We start from the raw sequence: 13659 nt of genomic DNA, 5'->3' as shown, positions 1-13659 counted from the left end.
GAAAGCCCTTACAAAGATCGCAGGATCTAACCAGGTTGGCCGAGAAGTTAATCAATCTTGCAGGTAACAAAACTGTGTCATTGATATGATGCTGATTTTGTAAATACTTTTTAAAATTAATTGTATTAATTAATTACTATACAATTATTTGAATATACCTATTCTATGATGATTGATTTGTATGTTTTTAATTTCTGAAATAACATTTTGTTTAATAATTTTTTGGATATAATATCAAATATGTCAGGGTTATTCAACTGTCGTCATATCACAAAAAAAAAACATCCTCATTAAAAACAAAAGTAGTTTGGTTTTATACTTTATTATTATTTCTCGAAGTAAGCAATGAAGCATTTTTGTAAAAATTACTACAAATATTAAAAAACTATTTAATCAAAGACGTCATGTGGTACAAAAAAAATACATACAAAAAATTATATCACATACCTTGACTGTATGAAGGTAAGTTACTTAAAATATCATAATCACTTAAACTTTCAAATGTTATGGCTAAGTTAATTCAGGCTCTAATGTCACGTGGTGCAACTTGCCAAAAACACTTCTTAATGAATTAATAAACATTAAAACCAGGGCTGCGTAGAAATAATAAACCAATTACAAGCATAAAAAAATACAATAGAACAAAGATACAAATGAAATAAGCAGTGCTTTATGTTTTTCAAGTAAAAACAGTATTTAGGAACAGAAATTGAATCATCAAATGTAAGTAAGTAAATTGGAGTATTGCAATAATATCATATCGTGATACGTATCGAATCGTGACACGAGGGTATCGTTACACCCCAACTGGGAAGTCATAATTCTGTCTACAGGAGGTCTGACAGAAAAAAAAAAGTGATAAGAGGATGAATGGAAGAAGCAGCCAGGACTACAATCCAGCAAAGAAAGAACAAAGTCATAAAGAGAAAGATGCTCTATGCCGCTATGCAAGTCTGAGATAATCCCTGGAAAGCATGTGAAAGGAAAAGGTTCAGCCAAGGGACAAAGTCTAGTTCAATTTTCCAGTGAGTTTTCACACGATGTACAGCTCCTCAGTAAAACTCTCCTTAACTGCTAATAGTTACTCATAAGAACGTTCCCCATGGTCAACAAACCTCGATCCCTTAATGAAAACACAATTAACCAAACAATGCCCTCGTTAAATAAATTGCCCTTTCTAATTGGGTGCCACCGCAACAGCACTGAACACCCAGATTGCAACCGACACAAACAAAGTCTGCATGGAAAACAAAGCTAAATGAGGCTTTTGTGCAAACGCACAAAACGCCTGAAGATCTTGAGCAATCACATTTGTCTTTTGTTGAGACTTTTGTCAAATTTAAAATCTTACATGCCAGCAAACACAGTTTAAATGCTCTATAAAATCATCCAACACAATCTAATGGCAATTCGTAACTATTTTACGTTTCGGCGAATTGGTGGCTAATTCGTATGAATTAAATCTTATTCATACGATTCGCCTATGACTCAGTGACGGTTATGTTCAGGGGTGGACCTTCATGCTTTTTTCCTAAAAATCGTATGTTTCCGTACGGTTTTCAATGTACAAATTCATATGAAATCGCATCCTCGTAAAATATTTATGTTTACCTGTGAGATTGTTGAAAATTCATCCCTAGATGAGATCTTCACAAACTGTCATCTTTCATATTTGCTTTGCATGCACTGAATATTCCATGTGGAAAAAAAGGGAGGTTTTTTTTTTTTCAGATTTAGACAGTCTGGAATAGTGGTGGATGATCGTTTTCACAGTCAAATCTCTTTAGCCTACACATATGACCTATAAAAAACAAATGAAAAAATACACAGCCTTTCAATCCCATTCAACCAGAGGAATGACACATTGTAGGAGCACTTGTGATGCGCAGGATAGCCTAAATCCTCTTTCTTACCAGAGGCACGCCGACCAATTCAGTTCCATCATTGCTAAATCAGCTGCATGCATAATGCCTGCTTGAGAGATTACAAATGATTATGATAAAAATAACAAAACTCCAGCCTGACCTTTAACTGTCATCTGTGCGCTCTATTAGACGGGATGTCTGTCTCTGGAGCTGGCAATCTGGGCCTTTTCTCTCTTTTTTTGAAGGCTCTTATTTTGGGAAAGATTAAAATTTGCTTTAGAACGGCAAAAAGCAATTTCCAGTTCCAAACCACAAACTCTGCTGTGACGTGATGTTGCAGATGCGAGCCTTTCCCTCCCAACACGATTTCCACAATCTAAATTTATGGAGACGATGACAAGTGGGATTTTTATTCATATACCATCCAGATCCATTCAACAGCTTTAGATAGAGGGTTTAAATAGGGTCACAATTTCACAAAAAAATCGGTGCACCATGAACATTTACTATACAAACTGACAACATTTTAGTGGACATCCACCCAGCAAGGGAAAACGGGCAGCCTTAACCACAAGTATGTGATAAATCAATACATTTACAAAATACTAAACCACAAACTATCTGCGGCCACGCTGAATACTTGCAAGACTCTGCCAAATCCATAAACACTATAATTACAGCCTTTTATAGAAAAGTTAAAGTACATTTAGGTCAAAGTTCTGAGGGAGCCAGTTGGGGAGACGTTGGCGTATAAGCCAGCTGAGAGATGCAGAAAACACTTGCCTTGCAAGATTTCTAAGCAGGACGCAATTATCAACAAGCGCAAACTATAATTTCAAACAAATCATGTCTGGAACTGCAAAACCAAGCTTGTCTCTAATTGACTGATTCATCTGTAAATCACAAGTACATCATTTCTGAACAAGGGCTGACAGCACTAATAGATTTATATATCTTGCCTTTACAGACTGTAACTTAATAACATGCAAAAAGAACAGCAGAAATGATGGCGGGCTCCATTATTCGCAGACGGTGGACATACACATCAATGAACTTACACCGAAAGCTATGCCCATGTACTAAATAAATGGCAAAGCTCAGATGGAGGGAGACGCTCTGACTAAACAGTCTTTTGTTTGGAGACTGGTGGCTGGTACTGAGAGAGTACCGTGTGCACAGCACATTCCAGAGCCTCGGTCCAGAAAACAGCACATTTGTAAATGAGATCAGTAAAAAAAAAAAAAAAAAAGAGCGCATGGGATATTTTTAGACCATTTCAGCACTAAAAGACCATTCAGATTTCCTCTTTTGGTCACAGAGATAAAAGGAGAACACTGTGATGACAGTATTGTGTTCAATTTTTTTTTTAAATGTACATAAACGCCGCCCCCGGGAATACGATTTATAGATTATCATGACAGAATATGTTAATCAATGACTAGAAGATAACTACACATAAGCTACCTAAATTCATCAATTAACCAATCAGAAATGTCCTGTTGCATTCTACATGTTGTCACTTCTTTTTGAATCTCTCCATCATTGTCTGACTCCGGTTTGAACATAAAAAGCTAAAAGTTTTTTGAAATTTTCAGTGCATGTGTGAGTGTCAGGTAAAAGGACATGAGCTGATGTAGCTCCGCCCTCTTCTTGAAAGGGAGCAGCAGCTCATTTGCATTTAAAGGGACAGACAAAAACGGTGCGTTTTTGCTCACCCTCAAAAAGTGACAATTTTAACATGCTATTAAAAATATCTGTGGGGTATTTTGAGGTAAAAGTTCACATACACACTCTGGGGACATCTAAGACTTATTTTACCTCTTGTGAAAAGGGCATTATACCACCCCTTTAATAACCTGACTCCGCCAGATGGATTTGCTCCGCATATCCATCTGGAAACCTTCCGTTGAAGTAGTTTTGGTAAGGGGCGAAAATACTGGTTAGCTGATAGGCCTATGTTGGTGATAGACGGGCCAAATCAACCAATCAGATCAACGAAGCATATGACGTACTAACAGAGCGTATCTTTTCCTCTGAGAAAAGCCTCCAGAGCAGTGTTTTGCTCTTCTTTCAGTGAAGAAATACTCTGTAATTCCGATAAAACTTGCTCGATAGCCACGCTGATGCTAGTTTCATCCGCTGAAGCCGACATGTTCTTTAGAATGAACTGACGCGCTTCTCGTTGCGTCACACCTCAACCCGCCTCAAAGCCAACGCTGATTGGACGTTCGTTTGGTGAACTGCTCCCAAATTTTCTTTAACGGAAAGTATCCAGACTGATCTGCGAGTGAAACCTTGAAAGCTCGCGAGATCAGGATGGTCTCACGAGGCTACCCCTTTAAACTGACTTTAAAAAATTTGTTGAATCTTACAGAACTTATAAAAAACAGTTGAAAATTGCTTAACTTATTTTGATGAGTTAAAGCGATGTAAAAACATGTTGTCATAACATATTAATCAAATAATGTTTTACAGTGTAGTCTATCTCTAGAAAAATCTTTAAATTTCAATAGTTTTTTCCATTCTTGAAAATTACAGTTCCAAAAATGTCCCAACACTTGCCTTTGGGACACTGTTTATGGCAGAATGTTCCTGGTGCATTACATAAGCTCAATTATGTTGTCTTTCGTTGCGCAATGACAGACACAACGTGACACTTACATGAGTTTTGTAATAGAAAATGCAACCAGAGTTGTTACCGTGTTCAGTCGTCATGCCTTAGATTCCACATACCTGTCACTGCAAGGCAACACACTACAGATCACGAGCATGAAAGAAACGTCAGAAGTGTGGGTGTGATCAGAGCGAAACTTTGAACCGGTCGAAACTGATAATCTATATATTATGCATTCAAATCTATACGTAACTCAGACAAGAAATACAACATATGTTTTGGAATACTGTGAATGTGATGGTAATATATTAGCACAAATACCAGCACTGTGTAGTAAGTATAAGCATGTTAGCTTTTTCAATCCTCTAAGGATGTTTCTTGAGAAACTATTAAAAAAAAATAGGATTATTGTCTTCAAAGTAGCCCAGTATTTGAGCCACTTACTCAGTAAGCCGGGCAGGAGAAATCCTGACTGGTGTAAAATTCAATTATCATAATGCTGGTAAGTATGCAAGTACCGAGAGTCTGTGAAAGGGAGATGGAAAGGAATACAGTGTCAAGAACCTGACCATAAATGTAGAAAATCTGCACCAACTCTAAATCACATGATGCTTCATGTTTACTTTGTGCATGAAAGAAACTATTTTAAACAAACTCCAGTAATCAGACAGTGTATTAAATTAACTAAATCTTTCTTTGGGGCCCAACTTCTCAAATGACCCTCGACTGTGTCGTAAAATCAACTATTTAAGCATTTTCATTTGCCATCTAGTTTTTTTTTAAGTGAGGTCCTCTGTTGAGACTGTGTGTATTTTGCTGTAGCCTACTTAAGGATCTGCTTTATATACTTCATCAAAACCCAATAGGCAGATATCACTGAACTTTAACCCCTCATATTACAAAAGTAGAATGTGACTGTTATTATATTTATTAACATTGTTTATTGAAACATACAATTTCAATAAAACAAGAGATTTCTATGCCAAAAATCCTAATAGAAAACATGAAACAAGGTCAAATTTTACATTGAGGATGTTTTAAAGCATTCAATTAAGTTGCATTTTTGTATACAGTTCTCATAAGATTAGGGGGAAAAGTCATGAAGAGTCATCCAAATTTTCTAAAGAGACATGATCAATTTATATGACAAATAGATTTAATTTAGGCTTTTATTCACATATTAACACAGATCAGCGAACGTAGAAGCTCAACCGAAACTGCTTGACGCAGGAGAATGAACCTCATTGGTTCTTGCAGAAGCTCAAACGTGCTGCGTAAGACGAGAATTAACCTCATTGGTTCATGCTGAAGCTCAAACGTGCTGCGTAAGACGAGAATTAACCTCATTGGTTCATGCTGAAGCTCAAACGTGCTGCGTAAGACGAGAATTAACCTCATTGGTTCATGCTGAAGCTCAAACGTGCTGCGTAAGACGAGAATTAACCTCATTGGTTCATGCTGAAGCTCAAACGTGGTGCGTAAGACGAGAATTAACCTCATTGGTTCATGCTGAAGCTCAAACGTGCTGCGTAAGACGAGAATTAACCTCATTGGTTCATGCTGAAGCTCAAACGTGCTGCGTAAGACGAGAATTAACCTCATTGGTTCATGCTGAAGCTCAAACGTGCTGCGTAAGACGAGAATTAACCTCATTGGTTCATGCTGAAGCTCAAACGTGCTGCGTAACACGAGAATGAACCTCATTGGTTCATGCTGAAGCTCAAACGTGCTGAGAATGAACCTCATTGGTTCTCACATGTCAAGCGAACATGCTTGAGCTTCCGTTTACCACAACTGATGTGTGAGTTGATGAATGTTTATGTAAATAAAAGCCTAAATTAAATTTGTTCATCGTTATTAAAGCGATTGTGTCTCTTCAGACAATTTGGACTAAACCGCTCAACACATATTAGTTTTACGATCTCTTTATGAACTTTTTCAATTGTCAAAGTGGTAGTTGCGTAGCTGTCTATGGAGGGACAGAAAGCTCTCAGATTTCACCACAAAGATCTTCAATTGTGTTCCGAAAATGAACGATGAAAGTCTTACGGGGTTGGAACGACATGAGGGTGAGTAATTAATGACAGAATTTCAATTTTTGGGTGAATAGCCCTTTAAATACCATTGAAAACAATCACACATCAAGGTCCAAGTTTCATTCACTTCCAGAGAAGTAGCATAATGTGCACTTCTTGCCATGCTAATTCATTCAAAGCACTCTCACCTTAGTGAATTAAATTTATATATATAAACAATAAACGACAATATAGATAATTATCCCTTAAGGCAATGGATACATGTCAGGGAAAGCTGTTGTTTTACAATGTGGAATGACTCCATGGCGCCAGCACACAACATGTAGAAAATGACAATGGACATTCTCAGCAGCCATCATTTCATTCTTTCTCTAATATGATGTCTCAAAACAAAAACAAACCAAAAGCGGTATTTAAACTGTACTATCAACAGATGACCCTCACTGTTTCACGGATGTGTCAAATCCAGCAACTTTAAGGAGGCGGTTGGGATCTCTATTGTGGCAACAGAGCTGGTAACGTTAGACAAAAGACGAGCGCGAGAGAGACAATCACTCAAAGTGCTCCTGTTTCTTTCTCATTTTGCATTGTAACATACACCGATCCTCTCGATATAGAAGCAATATGCATGTAGACGCGTTACTGAACACAGTTTTTGCCAGGAAAGCACAGCAAGGCAACTTTAAGCGAGCCTTTATTACTCTAGTTGACATGTTAGTGTGTTCTTTTTCTTACCTTGCAGTAACTCCTGATAGATCGGGCTTTAGGACACGCAGAAAAACACGCTCTCTTTGCAGACTTGGGTTGGTAAGACGATGCTTGGAGAATGTAATTCCGTTTCGGTGAGTTTTTGTCCGTGGGCCCAGGCTGCTGCTCTCTCTCTCTCTCTCTAACCCCCAGTCTGTGTTCAACCTCTCGCTCTCTCAGCCAGCAGCGCGAGTCAATGCACGGGTGACGTCACCGCTGCCATGGCACAGCGCGCACGAGGAGGGAGGCGCGAGAGCTAGGGGTGCTGATGATGGAGGGGCTGCTCAAATATTATTGAAACACTTACAGTATATTAAATACTAATGAAGTATGGTAAAGTTTTCAAGCATGAGGAAGTTAATACATGAATGAGAGCAGTGTCCTCATATAATAGGCCTACATTGCAATAGCCTACATTTAAAATGAAAGTGAAAGATGTGTGTGCCTAGTACAATTATATTTTACAATAAATAAATAAATGATCCGTAATGAAGTTGAAGATTTAGACTGTCTAATGGTATGACTTACATTATTTTAACTACAAAAAAAATGCTTTCCACAAATATTTTATAGTTATTTTAAAAAATGGTATAATTTCCCTGTAACTTTTACAGTTTGGGATTTTAGATTTGATATTTCCATTTCCTGCACCTAAAAAAAAAAAAAAAACATTAACAAAAATATGGTAGCCTATTGCTGCATGAGGTATGTTTGTACATTAGATACGATTTCATATGAGAGCCTAGTACAACGGAGCCTATAGGCACACCTTAAGAAAAATGTGCTTTTCAATCCCATAGTGTATTGATGGAGCAACAGATTTTGTGTGAAAATAAATCATAAAAGGGGTTTGTTTGTTTAAAAATCGTAGGCTATAAATGTAGGCATGAGGTGGCAAGGTGTGCCTTTTACCCCAGTCACGGAGTAAAACCAGTATGCGGAAAAAGGCACACATTATTTATACAAATACTTCAGATAAAATAAGTTAACACTTGTTCAAAACGATCCCTTTAGCAGAGTTTGTACTATTTTCGATTTATTTAAATAAAATTATTATTTTTTCTTCAATAAATACTGTCATTAAAATGTTAATTTTAAAAAGTAAAGATTCTGAAACCATTAAATGAGATCCCATAATAATTTAATATAGCTTTACAGTAGTAACAAATAAATATGGCATTTTATTATATGATCATATTTTTAAATATGGTGGTTTTATTATAAATATGGTGATTAAGGTACAGCATGTATTAAGGTGGACACCCAACTTAATATATGATATTTACCATGTGAATCTAACCATGTCATGTCAGCAAATGGAAAAGTCAGCCAGATATTTATTATCATGTTAATTATTGTGCCTTTAGCCCCAACAGCAGGGGTGCATTTTACCCCAAATACCACACTTTTACATATTCTTCTGTTATTGAAAAACTGTTGCTTTAATTTCCTTGAACAAAACTGAAAATCATTCACAAGACCTTTGTCTCAAAATATAATCGATTCTCATTTGCTACTAAATCTACAACATTAAAATATATATATATATATATATATATATATATATATATATATATATGAGATTATCACGTTCATCATTAAAACCAGTTGTTAAAGGGATATAGTTTACCTCAAACCTAAACTTGTGTCATCATTTACTCACCCTCAAGTTCTCCCAAACCTGTATGAGTTTCTTTCTTCTGCTGAACACAAAAGAAGATATTTTGAAAAATGTTGGCAGTTGACAGTCCACTGACTTCCATAGTGGGGGAAAAATACTATGGAAGTCAATGGGGCCCATCAATTCTCTGGTTACCACCTTATACTAAATCTTCTTATGTGTTCAGCAGAAGAAAGAAACTCAGTTTGGAACTACTTCAGGGAGAGTAAATGATGGAGAAAAAAAAACACTATCCCTGTGCTGGGCTGAATGTTGTGCCATCTAGTGGTTTAAAAGAGAATAAAGTCAAATGCGCCTTTTACCCCGGTACGCCTTTAGCCCTGAGGGTTTTCGCAGTGATGCCAGAAGAACCATTCTGTGAAAGAACCTTTCAGTTTCAGTGGACATTTCTTAAAAGACCTTTTTTAATCATCAAAAAAAAAAAAAAGAAAACACCTTTCCACTATGAAGACCCTTTTTGTGCAAAGGAAAGATTCCAAGGGTGTTCAAATTCCTTCATGATACAACATACCATTCTTTTTAAGAGTGTACTCTACCAAAACAGAGAGCAAATGATACATGGATGCTTCACGGGCTTGTAAAGTCCTTCATGACACAAAATGGGGTCATGTGGTGACACTGACAGTCTATATCCTTCTACTATTTCCCTTCAAGCTTTTAGTAAAAGCTGTAAATGTTTTCAGCAATGTATCATTGCACTGAACATTTTTATTCATAGAACTACCGTGTCTGCTGCCAAGACTTGACGGGAAATGCAGACACTGTAGTAAAATGTCACCCCATCGTTGTCACATGAAAGAATGAGTAAGTCTGATTCACCACTGATATTTTTATAGTTTCAGGAGACGGGGGAAAAAGCACACATATTTATTGGATTTTGATGAGAGTTTCTCTCAGGCTGGAGAACGATGGTTTATTGGCTCAATAATTGACTGCAATGCAATGACCGAAAGTGCTTTCATCTGAGTTGTTTTCTGTGGCAGTTTAATCATGCTTCTTCCCTTTAGTTTGATTAAATCATGCATAAAACAAGTGTTTATTGTGAAAATGGAAGAAATTGTCTGAGATGGACAAAGTTCATCACATTTTGAACTGGAGCTGTAATATTAAGGATGGTTAACAAGATAAACTGGTGCCAAGAAAGGCCAGTTTAGGGAACTCTGAATGTAATATCCTGGAACTAATACACAAAAGTCACAAAATTTCACCTATAAGGCTGGTTCTGTTGGGTTGTGACCCAAAATATGAGTCACTGATATGCAAAATTACGCAGTCAAATTAAGCAGATGCCAACATGGAGAAATCACTGGACATACAAAACACAATATGGATTATCTAAACCAATGTATTTATATACAGCATCTGTGTCTCTCCCGCATGAACTGAGCCAGTCTGCTGTGTTTTAAATTCTCACAACTGGGCATCACGCCTAGGCCTGTGTTTGAAGAACATCATTGTGATCCTCTGCATGTTACCGACTGAAAACGTGGAAAACGGCACATTCCAATCATGGATTTGTGCCTGGCACGTTCTGATTTCACATGGAAAAGCTGCATTCTAAATTTAAGATTTAAGTTGGTTTTAACATAAACTAATAAATGTAATGTGATGCATATGTGTCACATAAATTTGTTACATAAATGAAACGGGTAAGATTTCTCTATTCAAAAAAATGGTGGCATCGATTTTTCATTTAAATACATTAAATATATTTTATTTTTTTACACAATGCATTTATTCAAATTGCTTGGAATCAGGCTAAATATGGTCAGTTAACAAATAGGAACATGGTTCAATTATGGCTGTGGAACAAACAATGTTCAGTTACTTAAAATGTATGAGATCCCAACAATTTGGAATTATTGATGATAATATATAAACCTGGTAATTGTGTATTTAAATCATATTCGGTTTATTAGTAAATCTTACCTGTTTTTACATATTTCATGTATGTATGACTGACAAATATGCATCACATAATCATCATTAGTTTGTTGGTCCCAGTTTATATTAGGTGTTTTTAACTTCTACCAACATTTAAATTAACCATTTGATACAGTGCACTTATTGTGTACATAAATGTTTTTGCATTGCACTTACATTTACAAAAAAATCTGCATATAATTACAGCTGTAAATAATTTCTGTAATTACATCAATAATTACATTGGTAAGCCTTCCCTAACACCTTAAACCTACCCATACCACCAAACCTATTCTTAACCTTACCCGTATCCCACCTCAATAACAGCAAATGTGTTTTGGTTGCACTTTATTTTACAGAACGTGCAAATACGTTTACTTACAATGTACTTACCTAATAAAGTACTGGGTAATATGCGGTAACTACATGGTTTATAGGTTATAGGTTTAGGGGTAGGTTCAGGGTTAGTACCTACCTTTTACCTTTTATGTTGGTCCTCCATGTGCTGCCAAAACACCGACCCACTGAGGCATGGACTCTACAAGACCCCATATCTGGCACCAAGACATTATCAGCAGATCCTTCAAGTCCTGTAGGTTGCGGGGTGAAGCCACCGTGGCTCGAACTTCTTGGTCCAGCACATCCCAAAGATGCTCAGTTTGATAAAGATCTGGGGAATTTGGAGGCCAGGGCAACACCTTGAACTCTTCATCATGTTCCTCAAATCATTCCTGGACGATGGTTGCAGTCTGGCAGTGTGCTTTATCCTGCTGGAAGAGGCCACTTCCACCAGGGAACAAACCTGTCATGAAGGAGTGTTCCTGGTCTGCAACAATGTTTAGGAAGGAGGCACGTGTCAAACTGACGTCCACATGAATAGCCAGACCCGAGGTTCCCCAGCAGAACATTGCGGAGCATCACACTCCCTCCAGCGGCTTGTCATCGTCCCACAGTGGATCCTGGTGCCATCACTTCCCCTGGTAAACGGCGTACATGTACATGGCTGTCCACATGATGTGAAAGAAAACAGGACTCATTGGACCAGGCACTCTGGTTGATTATTAATATTTAATATTTTGCATAAAGGATAAGCATCAATTTAAACAATTATTGTTGCATACATACTTATTATTTAAAAAAAAAGAAATAGCAGTGTGCAGTATTCAGTAAGTAGTAAGCTAATATTCCATTCTGAACACAGGCTTTGAATATTACCCTGCTTCATCAGCAGGGCACAGCTGCATCTACAGCCTTGCGTGGCGTATTTATCAAACTAGCCTGCAAAAACATGTTACTGTATATGCTGTTTCAGCAAACACTGGTGAGCCTAAGAACACTGATGGCAAGCTGGATATAATAACTACTCGATTTTACTGAGACTTATATATATATATATATATCTCTGCAGTGTATTCTGCAGTGTTTTCGAGTCTGTTTTATGGCCATTTTAATGATAGTGTGACAGCCTAAGTTTACCAACAAAGAATGACAATGACTCGACCTCAAATAGAAAATCAATTTCAATAATAGAAGTGGTTTGGATGTTGTCATTCCTCTATTGGGAAGACAACAAAGTAATTGAGGTCAATTATCCAGTGTTTTCTCTGTGTGATGAATTATTGGGCTGTGCACAGAAGCAGAAGTAATTCAAGTGACAAAGTTGACTGATTAATGAGATCATTTGCAGATTAGGAAAGAGCGCATTTCTCACAATTAAGACCCATTAAATGCAGTCATGGTTAATAGTTTCGAATGAATTTATCTTTAAATGTTTGGCTTGTGGTTACCTTTGTTTGTTAACATATAAGTATAGCCATACTGTCTGTTTTTAAAAGCAGAAGTGGAGGTCTTCTACAATATTCAGAACATCCCTATTCATGGAAAGGAAAGGTGACAGGATTATGTACACTAGCATCATAACGAGTGTTTCCATTCATGAACTCGGTGTGCATTAAAAGCTGCTCTTAGGCAAAAGGGGATTATGGGAATTGAGGAGAATTTTAAAGGAGATTGGAGTAGGCTACATTCAACATTAACTGTGAAAAGTCCACAAGCCAAACACTATCATGGAGAATTAGACTAGAGATGAGATTTTCAGGTTGTTGAAGCTACAACTTTAATTTTGTTAAATGAGCAAGGAAATAAAAAGATACAACTTGCTGAAAAACATCGACGTATAATATCAACGTATTGATAAACTATGACATTTTGTGATATTTTAGCGCCCCCAAGTGATTGATGATGGTTTTACAGCGTCCAATTGCACCAACAGAGGGAGCTTTCAGTTGACCACAGACACTGTTTTGAAACCTTTCTACATATTTGCACATTTAGCCTACTATTCGAAGGGGAAAATATGCTTTATTTAATCTGCTTAATGTGTCTTTGTTGTGTGAGATTTGGTTGTGCTGTAGTCTAATAAATAGACCAGAGCTGCAGCTACAACAAAACTAGCCTCGACTGTAACAGTTTATAAAGACTGTGTTCCTATCCAGTTTGGACAAAGACAGAATCAAATTGGATGTTTTAGAACATAACAATGAAGAATCAAAAGTTAAAAATTTAAATCCGGTATGCCAGTGTTTTTAATTCATGAACTCACATGCTTCTTGTTATCCTGGGGGAAGATCACAGTCAAATTATTGATAAAAAAACAGTTTAGGTATGGGCTACTTTCCTTGTCCAGCCCCTTGAACTTGAACTGTAATGTTACCGACTGTGGCACATTCTGATAATTAGCTTTAAGAAAATTATTTTGAGATGTCAGTGTTGTTGTCTAGTATTTTGGTCTTC

General features: G+C 36.9%; 1 protein-coding gene across 1 annotated transcript in view; it reads right to left on the bottom strand.

Annotated features, from left to right (window-relative positions):
• nck2a (NCK adaptor protein 2a) overlaps positions 1–7424 on the bottom strand; it is a 65979-nt gene extending 58555 nt beyond the window's left edge. The window contains exon 1 of the mRNA XM_056251780.1: positions 7251–7424. The gene's annotated coding sequence lies outside the window, so the exon portion shown is untranslated. The remainder of the gene's footprint in view (positions 1–7250) is intronic.
• Positions 7425–13659: the final 6235 nt, after the last annotated feature.

This window comes from Rhinichthys klamathensis, unplaced genomic scaffold (genome assembly GCF_029890125.1).
Source record: "Rhinichthys klamathensis goyatoka isolate OS25496 unplaced genomic scaffold, OSU_Roscu_1.1 h1tg000090l_1, whole genome shotgun sequence".
Taxonomy (NCBI): Eukaryota; Metazoa; Chordata; class Actinopteri; order Cypriniformes; family Leuciscidae; genus Rhinichthys; species Rhinichthys klamathensis.
This window is presented reverse-complemented; position numbering and strand designations above follow the sequence as displayed.